This window comes from Zonotrichia leucophrys, chromosome 3 (assembly GCF_028769735.1).
Source record: "Zonotrichia leucophrys gambelii isolate GWCS_2022_RI chromosome 3, RI_Zleu_2.0, whole genome shotgun sequence".
NCBI classification, from domain to species: domain Eukaryota; kingdom Metazoa; phylum Chordata; class Aves; order Passeriformes; family Passerellidae; genus Zonotrichia; species Zonotrichia leucophrys.
This window is the reverse complement of record NC_088172.1, coordinates 94,004,461-94,021,745: the sequence shown is the minus strand read 5'-3', so window position 1 is coordinate 94,021,745 and position 17,285 is coordinate 94,004,461.

The following is a 17,285-nucleotide window of genomic DNA, read 5'->3' as shown; positions in this document are numbered from 1 at the left end:
AGGCTGTGATCCTCAGACTTCACAGACCACAGGGTCTAAAAGCTTGGGTGAGGAGCCAGGCAACTTTGTAATTTGTCCCGTTCCACCATACCAGTTCTCCAGGTCTGGGTGTCCCTGTGTCTGTGTCTGGGCATGCCTCAGTTTATGGTGGCAGCCATTTCAAAAATGTCACACTGGAAACATACCCAAGTCTATCATTTAGAAAGTCTGGACCCAGCATCAGACACTGTTGCTGAGGTCATATCCACAAAAACAGAAATTTAAATTTGCAGTAATGGGTTGTTGTATATCCCTTTTCTCTGGGATCAGGCTGGGGGAAGCACAGAGCACAACAGCATTTATTAGATGCCTTTTGTCATGCTGTTATTAATAGCAAGGGACTCATTGCATGCTGCATTCCTTTATTCCCTCGTGCAGCTCACAAACATCTGCACTGATGGGTGGAGCAGGAGCTGGGAGACCAACCCAGCTGATTACTCAAAAGCAGAGGTGTGTGTTGATGTGTCAGGATGTTCAGGAAGCCCCTCCAGATCATTTTGTTTCATCATTAATATATGTGTGTGTGTGTGTGTGTTTTATATATATTCATATCCACAGATAAACAGATAATCTTGTGGTTTCGCATATAGCAGCCTTCATGGATGTTGCTGGCATTGTGCAACACCCATGGCTGATGCCAGTGCATTTGGGCAGATTTGGCAGAGTGTCTGTGCTCAGTTTATCAGTTTTTGCAGATTCAGCAGGACTGTGAAGTCTCTGGAGCTTATCAGGTCTTGGCAGACACTCGGATGCTGCTGCTTGGCACACACGTCCCCTCTCCTCAGCCTGCTTGCTCCTGGTGCCAATTTCTGCATCCACACTCATGCCTGGTGGAGCCATTCACACTAACTCAGGCTGAGGGGGTTTTTAGGACAGAGTCTTCATCTTCTCCCAAGTAAAATACGTAATTTTACTTGTTTTTCTGCCAATCTCAACAGGGTAGGTTCTAGAATAATTAAAACATGAAAGTCTGAAGTTGTTTGTTAGGAGATTACAAAAGGTGTTATTACTGAAAACTCTACAAACTACTCTGTCCTCCTCCTCCCTTTTTAAAAATTTCCTATTTTTGAAGAGAAAGCCATTGGGAATTATAAAGTTGCTGAAGTGCAGACTTCACATGAAACTCATCTGAACACCAAAAAATGCTGTATTTATCATAATTCTTTTCCTCTCTCTCCCTTTGACAATGCACACACATATACTCCCACACATCCCTCAACCAAGCTTTGTAGCTCCTGAAGTGGTTCTGAACATTTTCCATTCCAGAAACAGTGGCAATGGCAAGGATTTGTCTTTTTTCAAGATAATACCTCATAATTTTTGAAATTAAACAACTTTGGCTATACCTAGCCTTTATCCAGAGTCTTTAGGCCTTTATCCATAGTCTAGAATAATTCATTTCTATATTGCTAATTGCTGGAATAAGGAAAAGGCTACAAGGTAATTACGAGGTCTTTCTGGAAAAAAATGAAGTAATGTATATCAAGAAGGATACTTAAAACCATAACTACAACAGAAAACCAAAGTACCCCTGAAGCCAGAAGCCTGGTTGTTTATCTTCTGTACTGTTTGCTACCACTCAATATTCTTTGGAAGATACATTTAACAGGAAGGAAAGGTCATTCCTTGGGCGAGGGGTCTTGTTCTTGAAGTGGCCAGGTGCAGTCAAGAGCAAATTGGTGAGGCTTATAGGGAGCAGCAGGAGCAAGGCTGCTCCTGGCAGAGGCAGAGCATTTGCTCACCCAGCTGATACAGACCCCCAGCATCTGAATCTCAGAATGGCCTGGGCTGGAAGGGACAACATTCAAATTTTCATCCACCAGAATCCCCAGGTCCTTCATGGCAGGGCTGCTCTCAACCCCCTTCATCCCCCAGCCTGTGTTGAGCGTGTCCAGAGGAGGCCACAAGGCTGGTAAGGGGCTTGGAACACAAACCCTGTGAGGAAACTTTGAAGGAACTGGGGCTGTTTAGTCTGGAGAAGAGGAGGCTTAGAGGTGATCTTATTGCTCTCTACACCTTCCTGAAGGGAGGTTGTACACAGGTGGGGTCGGTCTCTTTCTCCATGCAGCACTGACAGAACCAGAGGACACAGTCTCAAGCTACATCAGGGAAGGTACAGGTTGGATATCAGGAAAAAGTTTTTCACCAAAAGAATAATAAAGTACTGGAGTGCTCTTCCCAGGGAGGTGGTAGAATCACCATCTCTGGACGTGTTTCAAAAAAAGACTGGACATGGCACTTGGTGCTATGGTTTAGTTGAGGTGCTAGGGCATGGGTTGGGCTCGATGATCTTAGAGGTCTCTTCCAACCTCATTATTATGTGATTCTGTGATTCTGTGATTCTGTGAGTCTGTGAGTCTGTGAGTCTGTGTTGGGTTTGCCCTGGCCTCTGTGCAGGACCTTGCACTTGGTCTTGTTGAACTTTGTGTGACTCTCATGGTCCTCAGGCCAGTCCAGGCCTCCCTGGATGTCACCCTGTCCCTCAGGCACATCAGCTGCACCACCTGGCTGAGTGTCACCTGCAAATTTACTGCTGCTGCTGCACTTGATCTCCCTGTCCATGTCACTGTGAAGGCGTTAAATACAGCTGGTGGCAGTCTGGGGGACACCACTCACTCCTGGCTCCCACAGGGACACTGAGCTGCATGGGCAGTGCAGGGGGCTGGTCACCACAGCAGCCCCAGACAAGGGGAGGGTTGCCCTGTTCTTCTAAAGTTCTTCTAAGCCTTCTGATGTTTACATTTTTCTAATGGAGTTTCTTGTCACAGACATCTTTTCGTAAAAATCCTTTCTTTAGGATTTTTCCCTCTTCTGGAAGGCTGAGGCCCCAGAAAGAGAATGTAAACAATGGTTATCTGCTGCTGTGGAATGCAACAGGTGCACCTGTGATTTGCCCATGTTCCATGTTTACAATTAAAGGCCAATCAGGGACCAAGCTCTCTGGGACAGATTCACAGAGAGCTCCCTTGTTTATTCCTTCCTTTGCTATTCTTAGCTTAGCAGCTTCTGAACTTTCTCTCTATTCCTATTAGCATAATAATAATAATGTAATATATATCACAAATTAATAAATCCAGCCTTCTGATCATGAAGTCAAGATTCTCGTCTATCTCTCTCACCCTGAGAAACACTTGCAAAGCCCTGCAACAGTTTCTCACCCATTTTTCATGTAAATAATGATTGTTTTCATTCCTTCCTGGAAGAAGAGAAAATTGATGGACTGTTGGTTTGACCAGAGTGGTTCGAGAGGTAGCAATTTCATCCTCCAGTCCCATCATCTTTGTCCACAGTCATTTCTTGTGCTAAAAATGAAAACAAAAGATACACAATTTTTTTGAGAAAATGTGTTTAAAATAAAGAAGAAAAGTGAAAATCGTTACATTTGTCACGGTGGGACAACTGCAAAATCTTGGGATAATAAAATCTTAACAGCTTAGTTTAAAATGAGAAAATTCTACCTATAATAGCTAGGCCTTTGGGATATTTTCCCTCACTTTTTAGAATTCTATAAATATTGAAATTGGGAAATAAACATCCTATTTTTTTGCCTTGGACATCTCAGAGTGTGAGTATCGTTCATTTTGTGTCCTGTTAGGACAGGGAGGGTGTGGATCAGATCCAGGGTCAATCCAGGGGGAGTGGCTGCAGCCAGGCATAGCAGCAGGGAGCATTGCTCATGCAGAGGTTGGATCCTCAAGGCAAGCAAAAAAACGGTGATATCAAACTTTTGAAAGCTCTTCAGATGAAATTTTGCTAAGAGAGTGTTGTCTGTGAGAGTTAGTGTCAAGAGCAGTCTAGGAAATTTGACTTTGGTGGGTGTTTGAAGCACCAGCTATGTGCACTACCCCTCTTTATGTGTCTGCTGGGCTGAGTGACAAATTTGCTTCCAGAGCTAACAGAGAGCTCTTAAAGTGAGGGAAAAAAATCCCCAAAGGCCTAGCTATTATAGGTAGAATTTTCTCATTTTGAACTGAATTGTTAAGATTATATTATCCCAATATTTTGCAGTTGTCCCACTGTGACAAATGTAACGATTTTCACTTTTCTCCTTTATTTTAAACACACTTTCTCAAAAAAATTTGTTTATCTTTTGTTCTCATTTCTGGCACAACAAATGACTGTGGACGAAGATCATGGGATTTAACAGCAAACACCTAGTAACTATTTAAAAAAAAAAAAAAAAGAAATTACTCTGGCATACAAATATCTTCTAGGGGGTGGGAAGAGGAGTCCACTGCTTCATTTGATTAATGTGTGTCCTTTCTCTGAGGCTGACTTGAGCTGCTTTGGTCTCCACAGAGGTGAGATGATCAGAGGTAACCTGAGCACTTTGCAGGGCTTACCTTGGTGACAGAGGCTGCCAGGCCAGCCTCAGACTGTGAGGTGGAACAATTCACAGGCACAGTTTCATCATGCTGGTACAGACAGGTCTGAAGGCAATGCTGACTTTCCCCAGAAGATGCCCCAAAGGAGAATTTAAGCATGAGGTGAATGCTGCAAATAAGGCAACCAGGGGAAATGTTAAGTTTTAGAAAAATACGACCATGACAAAATGTTTATGAGTACTGAGGTCATTCTGGCCTAAATATAATCAGTCTGATAGGCTGCTAAAAATCACACATTCTAATACATTCATTTTGTACAGGCCTGGAAAAATGCAGGGTGTTTCAAAATGCCATTTTTTCCCCAGCACTAAGTTACCACTTGTCAGCATCCAGCACACATAAATCAGAAACTGTTAATGCAGTAACTCATTGTCCTGTAATTGGACTGAGAAACCAGCTTTATTTTAGTAGCAGAGATGATTAATTTCTTCTTTGCTTGCTTTTTCACATATCTGCAGACAGGCAGATTCCTTGTACTAGTTTAGGAAGAGCTTGTACAGCAGTGAGAAATGAAGTAAGAGCTGCATGTTTATTTAGGGTCCCTTTAATGTCACTGTATGACTAAAACTTTTCAAATGTATTTTTTTTTTACATGACAAAGCATCAAAAAGAAGAGATGGAACTGTAAGATTTTCAGAATAAATGACATTTTAGGATGCTTTGCTTATATTGTGCCTTCTCATAGATGCAGATTGGAAGTGAAATGAGAGCTGTTGGAACAGCATGCAGCAGAACTACCAGAAACAGGAGTTCAAAATTCAAGAAGAGTCTAAACATAACCTGTGAAAATAATTCTCAACCAGAACTGCAGACAGACTGCATCTCCAATTCGGATGTTTTTCATGTGGTATGGTATCGATCTGTGCATAATAATAGAATGTCCTAAAAAAAAATTAGAAAGGGGGAAAAAAAAAAGCAGGAATCAAAATAAAAATGGGCCAGGGCTGAAGATGATCAAGCTCTTCTCCATGATTCCATGCTGCTCCCACAGAACAGGAACATTCATCTGCTGATTTTGTTGGGTTCAAGATGCTCCTGCTATTTCAAAGTGTAGTAGCCACCCACAGTTATCCTGTTTCCTGCCTTCTGTTTTATTGTGCTTCTATTAACAGTATGAACACTTGTGGATTTTGCACTGATACAATTTGATAATTTCAATTTGAAAAGAAAAAATAGCTGCAAATCCAGAGGAAAAAAACAGCTGTAATCAAACAGTCTGACCTGTAGAGCACCTGGCATTGAATTTCCCTGAGCCCATCCCTGTTTAAATCAGATGACTTCTTGTGGAAAACAAAGAGTTTTGATTTAAAGGTTTGCAAAGACTGGTAATGGCAGTGGTCTGTTAATAAAGTACCATGAGATATTTGCAGCTATCAGGGCAGGGGACATAAATTTGAGCTGGATGGGTAGGGTTAAACAAGTTCCAAACTTTTTCCCAGCACTGAATCAGTAAATCAGTGTTGCAAAAATGAATTATTTGTATCTTGCATTCCTGATGTCCTCTTGCTTCAGAGTTGTCACCTGTCAGCAGTGGTGATGCATGAGAGAGGCAACTGGGGAGCAGCCTGGTGATGGAGAACTAGAATGCTCACATGAAATGCTTCACTCCTGCATCCCTGCCAGATCCTGCTCAGAGAGCCAAAGGGAGACTGGTTCCCACTAATTAGAACATGGCAAAAAAGCAAGAAGAGGCTTCTTTATTTCCTTTTTAAATCTATAAGTTTGTTCCTTATGTGGAGCTGATCTATTGCCAAGTGACTTTGGCACTAGATCGAGAGAAATCTGTTCCAAAAGTTGTTTTTCTGATGCGGGTGCAGGCTGGGACAAGGGTGAGGTGACATGGGGAGAGGTGGCCTGTCCTGCTGGCACTTGATGCTCTGAGTTTCACACTGGAGGACTGCTGTGTCCAGGGAGTCCTGTCCACACGAGATCCATCCTCTGACTCAGGCCTCAGGTGATAACTGGCTTTCCTAGCAAGAGACAGAGTTTAGCTGTGAGCCTTTTCTGAATGAGTATGCTTTTAGAAGGAAGTGGTAACCAGTCATCCTGCTGGAAATAAATAGCTCATTAGAACTACTACTCTGAGCCCTTTATTGCAGACTTCTTTGTGCAGATGCTCTGAGAGGTCTCTTTCTTGAAGTTTCTGGTTTTTTAGCAGCTTTGTATTTATGTAACTTCATTTTTAAGCATACATTCACTGAGCTTGTGACAGTCAAGGGCTCACTGACTGAAGTGAGTCTAGAAATGAATTTTCCCCACAATGGCCAGGTTAGTGCTTGTAAAGCAGCACAGAGGGCAGAAGGGCGGAGGTGCTCAAAACATGATTTCAAATGCTTAATAGGAGCTTGTTTTCATGAAATTCACTGTGCTTGCAGGTGCACTGGGGAGCTGGTTCAATACCCATTTCTCTAACCTGCAGTTCACTCTGTTTTATAACTCTGCTATTTTAATGCTGTTTGGTTCTCACCATCACATTATCTTTCAGCAGATGGGCTCAGAAGCCACATAAACCAAATCTTCCAAGGAGACAGGGCTTGAGATCTCTGAGGTGGCACTAATGGCCTGTCCTTGAAACAAGTCATGCTTGGCCCGAGGCAGAGCAGGGATCCTTCCCTGGTGTGTGGTAGAATATAAAAAATATATAAATAATATAATATAAACCAGGGGAAAAGAAGAGGCTGAGAGCTCACCATGGAATCACCAGGGCTTTCCTCTTGCTCATCCCCATGATGGTAAATCTGCTCTCCTTCCTGTACATGGCAGTGTGTTGCTCTAGGACATGAAAAAACATAAGTGCACACACCACTGCTCTCAAGGTGAAGAAAAGGGAAGTTTATTTTCTGATTCCAACATTTATAGTTTTCCAAAATTCTCAGTGGGTCGGAGGGTTACAGTGCCACCTCTCCAATGACACTGGACAAACCAGCAGCCCATCAAATTTCTCCTCCTCCATAAAAGAATGCAAAACAATAAGTTTTTTCCAGAAAGTGTGTGAGAAAGTTTGCTACAAGAATGTAAACATCAGGAGGCTTAGGAAATCTTAAAAAATCACGGTGACAGCAGTGCTCTATGAGTCACTTCACTTGCTCCTGTCCATATCATTTTTTCCACCCCTCACAAGTGCAGGATTCCCTCTGTGGTTGCCCCTTTTATTTGCTGCATACACCATATCTCTCTTCACATGCTACAGACACAAGGTTTCCCATGATTTTATTTTTCCTGTAACTCTTTTCTCTACAAGCTTCTCCAGTCCCTGCCAAGAGCACCACTTGGAGCTGCTTTTCTTTCCTTTCTCATTGAGAAGGAAGCCATGCAGGATAATGTTACATTCTCCACCCAGCTGCTGTTCACAGACATGAGGACAATGTTATGCTGCAAGGTGTTGATCTGTAGGTGGTTGTCAATCTGTCCTCATTCCCCTCTTACTTTTCACAAAGTTTTGACCACCATAAATGAACAGAAACAGCAGCAGGCCCTGCAGACAAATACCTCCACATTTAACTTTAAAGTCCAGTTCATTATTTTTTAATACTGCTTTAATATTTGGAAAAATATCAAAGCACCAAATACTAAAGCTGACACTTCTAGTGGGCCCCTAATAATTATTATTGAAAACAGTTGCTGGTATGATTGTTTTGGTACATAGTAAGTTCTATTACAACCTGCAATCAGTTTTGTAATCTCCTACTATAGTGGTAAAAAGAAAATAAAATGACATGAGGTGTAGCTGGATGGCAGCTGTTTCATGATATGGCAATTAAGCAGGCTGGGGAAGCAGTGAGGCAAGGAGTGACATGGGGACAATTTTACCTACAGTACAGAATTGCTGGATCTATTTGTGCAGCTGGCATCCACACCTTGGAGAGGCAGAGAATTTAAAACTGAATTCATTTCACTTAGGGACAAATTAGGGACAGTGCCAAATACACTAATCCTTTCTCAGGATCGGTCAGCTCTAAAAGTTATTTTCTTTCCCAAGCAAGTTTCTATTTTAATTAAAACCTCTGAGATTGATTGATATTTAAAATAAGCTATTATGAAAAGGTGTCCTCCTCCACCCCTTCCTTTAACTGCCTGATAAATCCAGCAATCCAGTCATGATCTGTGGCATTTGTATTACCATGGAACTCTGCACTGACACGTGCAGCCCTGCTGGTATGCACAGAGCAAAAAGGTTATTTGAAGCTTAATTTTTAGGATCACTGCAGTGTTTTCTTGTCTGATTTCCCGTGGAGGATTTGGAAGAGACACATGCCAGGCTTTTTGCCAGGACAGAGCAGGTATCCTGATGTGTGAAATCTTGGGAAGGATGTGCAGCTGGTCCTCACGTGCTCCCCTTGAGGCTGGCGCTCAGGCAGCCCCTGGGGGTGACCCAGACCCCACTCAGGCTGCTCAGCCCTCAAACACTGCATGGATGACCCTGCTGGCACTGTTCCTTATCAAGGAGCAGTCCCCATAGTTCCCATGGGCTTCCTGCTCTGCTCTGCAAAACCCACTCCAATCAACCCTGGCGCGCATCACCCAGCACGGCTGGGTGTTAGAAAATGATGGCCACCACCTCTGCTCCTTCTACGTATAACACAGGCACCAAAAACATACAAAGTATATAGTTCTTAAAAAAAATTGCAGGGTTTTAGATGTTTTTGCTGAATTGTAGTGGGATAATTATCTCTCTGTGAGCAGTACTGCTGCAGCCATGAATGACAAGTATCTTGTCTATGGGACTCCATAACCTGTGAACTGTGATTTTCATCAGAAATGGGAGTTCGTGTCTCTGTGCCAGACAGCAAATATCTATATTTCCCCTTTTCACAAATTTGAGGTTACACTACTTGCATGGCAAGTCTGCTGCTGTCAGTGCTGCCTGAACTTCAGCAGTTAAAACTCATAGCTGTGACATTAATTCATGCATAATTTAAGGTACAATCTCTATCACTAAATTTGACTTTTCCACAGGGTTACCAGGAAACAAGGCCTCATTTTTACACACTTCCTTTTCATTACTAATTTTTTTTCAGCTTCACATTTAATGGTTTTCTGTTTGACACATTCTCCTTTATTCCTGGTTTCAGGAAGGCAGCTTCAGCCGGAAGACTCCCACATCACTGCTTGACTTGTCTGTTACCACATGGCTGGAACATCCTGTGTTCATAGTAATAATTCAGTGCAGGTTTTGTATTAATAGAAGTACACCTAAATCCTTTTCACTTATCTCTGAGCATCTGCTGTCTCCTCCTACATTCTTCCTTAAATCTTAACACAGGGTCCCTTAGAGAAAATCCTGTTTCACACTTAAACAAGCTCATTGAATTGGTACTTTTTAATGCATATATTTTTACATGTCTATTTCCTGTGCATGGAAAATGCATTTCATCAGTTTGAAGCATTTTGTGTTGGAAAAATGGCTAAATAGATGCAGTAAAATCTGATCATTTTCTGGATGAAGTTTTAGTTCACTGTCTTTTTCTCTGCCCTCAGGTGGTGGCTTACTCACCTCACAGCCAATTACAGCTGGGCAGCACTTGCAATGGAGATTTGTAATTTCAGAAGAAACTCTTTGGTAACAGATGGCCCCATATTTTTTTTTTTGTAAGGACTGCTGAAGTCCTTTAGTATCTAATTTAGGTAAAATCTGTGAGCTGACAACAGACTTATGCTACATTGCCAACTCTGGGCATTAAAAAATAACAAGTCTTTAAAATATAATGAACTTTTAAATTTGCCTGGTGATTTTTCAATCCAAGGCACTGAGTGGTCTAATTTTCAAATATTTCCCTGGAAAAATGAAAGCAAAGAACTTGCCTTCCTTTCAAATAAATTCTCACGTAATCCTGGGGATTTTAAAACCAAGGTTTCAGTGAAGGTGTCATCTGTTGTGAATTGTGAAATGGAAAAAGAAAAACAAAGTGAGACTTGCAACTGTGCAGCTGGCAGTGCACAACAGGACAGTCCTGCTCCCTTCTGGAGTATGGGTTAGTGTCTGTGCACACAGACACGTGATGGTAAATTCAGAAAGCTCTCTTTCCCAAAAAGGGATCAACTTCCCAGGAGTGGACAAAGGAGAGCCTGTTTCCATTAACTCTCCACTGATCCATGGAAAGGGCCTGTAGGCAGGGGGAGCCTCAGGAAGCAGCTGTCCATCTTCTGATGGGGCTGCCTGGGGGGCTGGAAAGGGAACAGGAGCTCAGTGCTCAGAGCCATGCACCAGCTGGATGGTTGTTACCTTCTGCACCTGCTTCACGTGGAGGTGAGCAGCTCCACTGCCAGTTATTTCCTCCCCACACGCAGATGCCAGCCCCAGTCACAGATGTTCACTGACAGTGATCAGAGCAGCAGCACCTGCACAGCATCACTGCTGCAGCAGAGACACCAAGCACTGAGCTCCTGTGCAAGCACTGCAGCCACTCCAGGGGCCTGCAAAGCACATCTGAATTTACTGCTTCATTTCAAGCAGACCTGCCTGAAGTGAGCGCCCATTGCCATTCATCCATTCCCTACATCAGTTCTAAATGCAGCCCCCAATCCTCAGTCTCCTGCTTCTACCTGACTGACTGAGAGCAGCCCAGCTTTGTGCAGGACAGGGAGGTGACACCAGGGATGTCACACTGATGTCACACTGACCACACGGAGATGTGGCACATGGAGAAGCACAGATCTGCCCCAGCATCCTTCCTCCCATGCTTGTGTGGGTGGAAGAATGTGGTTAATGCTCAATTTTCATGGTGTTGGTGTGCTGTTACAATGCAGCATCAGGATGCTGGACCTGTTTCTTTTTGGGTTGCCAGTGCATTTTTCTCCACTTCAAGGATTTTGTGGCAATGGTCTATGCTATTGTCAGAAAAAGGCAACAACTCCTTTCCAAGCATTTTGCCATATAAAGAAGTGCTGAGACAAAAAGATCAAAAAGAATAAACTTTAAGTGAGGGGGGGGGGGGGGAAACTCCAACACACACAACATATGTCCTGATTCTTTAGAAGAATCAGGACATATGAGAGAAAAAGAAAATTAGTTGAAGAAAGAGAAGAGTAATCAGTGGAAGCAGGAGGGAAAGGAATTTTAAGACATGATTCTGGAGGAATACCCCATCTCTCCTTAAGGTATCTCCCTGCCTCAAAAGGAGCTGCAAGGCTCCAGCTGCACCTGAATCTCTTTTAAGCAGTCTCTGTATCTTCCTGCCTGAAATGAGTCTTTGTGATTGTTCCAGAGAATCATAAAGCCATTTCTGAGCAAGCAAAAGTCTGCTGGGGTGGTCTTTGGTCTGTTTGTTTTTATTTAGAAGGATTGCTTCTGTTCTCTCACAGCCAAGCCAGGGACCAACAACACCATCCAGGATACTGCAGCAGAGGGAGCCACACCATCACCATCCCCAACTCATCCTGTAAGTCTTCAGTGATATTTTTTATTACTATTATTATTATTGCCCAAGAGCTGGACTTCTAAAGACATTTAGGAATCAAAAAATACTAAAAAAATTGAAAGAATTTGGAAAAAAATATAGACATTTTTTCCATCCTTTGCATGATATTATAAACCGTGTTTTCTCATATCCCTGTATAACACATTGAGACTACTGGCTAGCCTGATTGCTCAATATTCCCCCTCTTCCAGAGTTTTGTTAAAAAAAGAAAAAAAATATGAGTCAAGCCAAAACTGTAATATTGCAGATTTTTGTAATCTTTTTTAGGAAAATTCCAAGTTTACATAGTACTGTAAAGAAGTTCACAGGGGGAGCATCCCTCTTGTGGTGTTTTCAAATCCTGCCAGTAAGCGCAGTCAGTAGTGGGTTCTTCTAAATGCCTTTCAGTTTTTCTATGCTGAAATGGTCTTTTTCCCCCTGCTTACAAATTTGACACCCTTAACTTTTTGTCCCCACTTTCCCCAGTCTTTTTGCTGTTGGTAAAAGGAAGCCAGTTAATATCTGTACTGTTCAATATATCCCCAAATTGCTGGGTGATGAACAAGAGCTCCCCTACCAACAGTAAAAATGTTTTTAAATGAAATTTTATTAAGTAAAAATGTTAGATGATTGTTCTTTTTGGATTGTAGTTTGAGGTAACAGGAAAAATGAAGCTAAGAAAAATTCTGCCTGACTGAGAAATTCTATCCCCTAAGTTTGCTAAGTAGCACATTAATGATGCATATGGCTTATTAAATTCTGGAGAGTACATCACTGGCATGTAAATTTCCCTTAGGCATGTGGTTAGATCACTAAGTACCTGCATTTGTCTTCTGAAAGAGTGATTCATACATAGTTGATTGGGATTTCATACCACACTTACACCCTCTGCAAATCCCTCTTTCTGATTGACTTTTTGATTTGAGTATCGATGGTAACCTCTTGGAACTTGGGTTTCAAAGATGTTAGAAGTAAGAATTTTCAAAATTTAGATGTAGTATGAGCTGACGCTTCAGGGATTTTCAGATTTAAGGACAGGAAAAGAGTTATGGCACAAAACAGGTCTGGCTTTTGAGAGGATTGATGTTACACTCGTAGTTTATAGATTCCCACAGACTGACATCTAAAAATTAATTACTTCAAATCCATAGAATGATAGAGTGGTTTGGGTTGGAAGGAACCTTCAAGATCACCCAGTTCCAACCTCCCTGCCCTGGACAGAGGCACCTTCCACCAGTTTGCTCAGACCCCCATCCAACCTGGCCCTGAACCCTTCCAGGGAAGGAGCATCCACAGCTTCCCTGGGCACCCAGTGCCTCACCACCCTGAAAGTAAAAAATTTCCCCTCATATCTAACCCAAACCTCCTCTCTTTCCCTTTGAAGCCATTCCCCTTGTATTGTCACCCATGTCCTTGTGAAAAGTCCCTCTCCAGCTCTCCTGTAGCCCCCTTTAGGTACTGGAATGTGCTCTGAGGTCCCCCCAGAGCTTCTCTTCTGCAGGCTGAACAAGCCCATCTCTATCAGTCTGTCTCCAGCCCCCTGGGCATCAAATCACCCCCCAAATCACCGCCTTGGCTCAGTTTTGTGCCACGGATCAGCATCAGCAAGGGGTCAGCGAGGGTGTGAGAGGAGCACTTTGAAAGTCTGACTTCATGCAATTTGGAGAGGAAGAAGTGTGAATTGCTTTCAAACTGGGCTTCTCTGTGCATGAATTGGAACTTTGATATTCAGTCAGAACACATGGTACTGTGGTTTTGTTTGTGATTTTGTTTGTGATTACGAACAGGGAGATCTGTGTATAAAGTTTGCTGAATTTTTTCATACAAAAAATTAATTTGCTGATAATGCACTTTTGGATCAACTGGAATTATTTGTAAATCCAGACCAGAATTTGGCCAGTAAGCTTCATCAACAAATACAGAAAACTTCCTAAAATTTTTAAAAGTTTATTTTAATAAAATATATTTTAATGAAGTGTGTGATTTTTCATTTTAAAATAATGCTTTGCCTTGAAGTTAACTATTTAAGATGGTATGAAAGTGTATTAAAATCTAACAAAATTATAGTATTTGATTTCAAAACAGTTTTGTTTGACCTCAAATCATTGTTACTTTCTCTTTTGATCAGGATGAAACCCCAGACTTTAAATAATCACCCTTAAACTCCATACATTTATACATTTGTATTTAATTTTTTTTTTGTTGTTACACTTCTTTATTTAAAAAATAACGTATTTGCCTCTTTAGGTCTCATTTTAGAAAATCTCTGAGCTGCCAATACACAAATGAGGCTCTGTCACTCACCTTCTGCTTGCAGGTGCATCATGTGGGAAGGGAACCAGGAGTATTCCTTGCACAGTTGAACAGAGAAATTAAAATATACAACTTAATTTGTATTGTAATTCTGTAATTCTGAAACCAAGTGGACTTAGTTCTCCTGTGGTAACCCTGTGTGTTGATGACTTACAAGGATAAGGAAGATTTTGTGAATTACAGGAAAGATTGTGAGTAGACATTATATGCTTGGGTTTTCAAAAAGCCTTTGACGAGGCTCCTTGTGAAAAGGTATTAAAAATATTAGGTTTCCATGGGGTTGGAGGAGAGGTGCTTTTATGGTTTGAAATCTGATAATGGGCTAGGAAGCAAAAAGGAAAAGCAAAACTATCATTTTCAGGACAGAGAAGGGTCAATGCCAGTTCTGTCAGAAACTGGATGTGAGGCAGGCTTTATTCAACATCTCACCCAGGGGAGGCTGGTGGGATGAATATCCTCAAATTTGTGGAGATTAGCAGTCAAATGAGGCCCTGAAGGTCAAAAAGTGGCAGATTGTCCCAGATTACAAGGCAAGATGTATTCTATTTGCCATCTGTATGGCAGTTGTCTCCTGTTAAGTGGGCAGTTTGCTTTATCTCTTCCACAACCACCCCTCCCTCTGGGGAGACATCAGCTGATAACAGCTATTGAATGTCACTGCATGGCTGATAAGAACTGCAGCATCCCATTGGGAGATGCTGCACCCTGAGGGAGGAGCCAAACATTGCTACCCAGATATAATCTGGAGATTCTGGAAATAGCACACAGCATCTCCACTGGATTCCCCAGAGGAACAGCAGCTGCCTCTTTTTCTGCTGGATCCTCTGAAGAAGAATACATCCTTCTACAGGATCCCTGCTCCAGCAGAGCCATGCCTGACACTTCTGGAGGACTGCAGCCACAATTCCAACTGGACTGCTCCCAACACTCTGACCCACAGGGTGTCAGGTTGTGTTCTGACTCTGTCAGTGTTGGTTTTGTTTACTGCATTGTTTATTTTATCTTTTTATTTTCTTCCCTATTAAAGAACTTTTATTCCTGCTGCCATATCTTTGCCTGAGAGCCCCTTAATTTAAAATTTATAGCAATTCAGAGGGAGAGGGGTTACATTTTTCATTTCAGGGGAGGCTCCTGCCTTCCTTAGCAGACTCCTGTCTTTCCAAACCGAGACACAGATGATGAAGGTCAAAAAAGTGGCAGATATGGTCCAGAGCAGATAAAAGTTTATTTTGTATATTGAAGTCACTGTCACATAAAACTGAGCTCCAAAGAGGCAGTTGGAGCCCTTGGAAAAGGCTCCTGCAGCCAGCACTGGCAGGTTACTGAAATCTTTGGCTCAGAACACAGCAACAAAACTTGCTTTTCTAAGCAACAAAAAACCATCAGAAAGGGTCCTGGAAACAGAACTGATGGCACCTGGGTGCCTTCACAAAGGAGCAGGGCAAACCCACAACTTGTGCTCTGCCTGCTGGTGGGTCTGGTTCCAGTACCTCAACTTGGGCAGGGAGACACTGGATACAACAATGAGATTTTCAAAGGATGGAGCCACTGCCTTGCATGGAAAAAACAAAATGGCCCAATTTTGGGGGCCCATGGCCCCATATTTATCTCCTTTCCACACCCATTTGTTTGGTGTGGAAAGGAGAAGAGGGAGTGGGATGTAGCTGAGGTTTACAAAGTTACTCCAAGCTGGATGGGGAGCTGTCACTCAGCAAGTTGTGCCATGTGGGGGCTGAGGGACACAAATTGAAAATAACAGGAGATGGGTTTAAAGGAGATGAAAGTTGTACTGCTCTCCATAGCATGGTCTGAACTTGGAATTAAAACTTTTAGGTTGAGGTAAGAACAGTTTAATAATTGAAAACAAATTAAAATATAGTAAAAATAGTAAATAATAATGATATAAAAATTGAAAAAAAAAACCCAAAGGAACAAGTGATGCACAATAAAATTGCTTACCACTCACTGACTGATGCCACATCCCATTCCTGATCTCAGATCATTCCCTTTTCAGGATGACTCCCCTAGTTTATATTCTGGGCATAATGTTTGGTGAGGAATATTCCTTTGGCCAGTCTGGGTCTCCTATCACAGTGTCGTGGTTTGACCAGGAAGGAGTGGGAATTCTGGGAAGCTGTGGTCAAACCAATGAAGGTTTTGGGTTTGAGACTGGCGTCTGGTGTGGCCAGTGGGGTTTGGACACACCTCTGAGAATACACAGGGGTTAAAAGCAGGGCACTGCCCTGGCACTTCCTCTTTTGGACATCGCGGCGAGGAGTTCAGATCTCTCCCCCCCCCAGCCCGCTGCTGCTGGGCGGGGAGGGGCGGCCATGCGGTAGGCCCGGGGCCTGGACAGAGGTGGGGGTTGAGGGGCTTTCAAGGATGGAAGGGTGGAGGAGCCCCAAGAGACATCGAGACATCGGGCAGCCCCCCCCCCCCAGGAGAGCAGCCAGCCAGGAGGAGAAGGGGGGAGGAAGACTGCCCGGCCGGAGCGGCAGCGTGTGGGCAGCGTGCGTGGGAGTCTGGGAGTCGCTCCGGGACCGACAGAGACTGAAAACTTTTAACCCTTTCTTGCATGATTGGGGCCTTGCAAAAAATGCTAATCCTCCTCGAAGCTGAATAAGAAGGGAGATAGGAGATGAGATAAGACAAGGACCTGGCCCGAAGAATGTGGAGATGATTGGATGGGGAGAGGTGATTTGGAGTGGCCTTTTGGCTGGACTTTTCTCGTGGCTATGGACTCAGTTGTTCCTGTGACACAGACTGCATTTAGGGGGAGGCAGTGCCTCAAAACCAGGAAGGTTCTTCGTGAGGACCCCCCGGCCCCAGGGGGTTGGAAAAATATGGGGGGGACAGATGTCCCAAAAGCAGAGACTGTGCCTTTTTGGAGTGAGACAAGGCATCCTTGAAAGACAACCCTAAAAGCAGCTCTGGCCATGCGCAGTGGTGAGAGCACTGGGCATGGAAGGAAGATGTTACAAGCGGCAAAAGGACTTTTTTTTCCGGGCGGTGCCGAAGTGACAGAGAAGCACACGAGGTTTCAGTGTGTTTCCAGGAGAAGCCTATGGAACGAGAAGGACTCCTTTCCTCTTCATGAACTGATGTTTGAGTATACTAACGTGTGGGGCCAAGGCTGGGCAGTTGTTTTGGG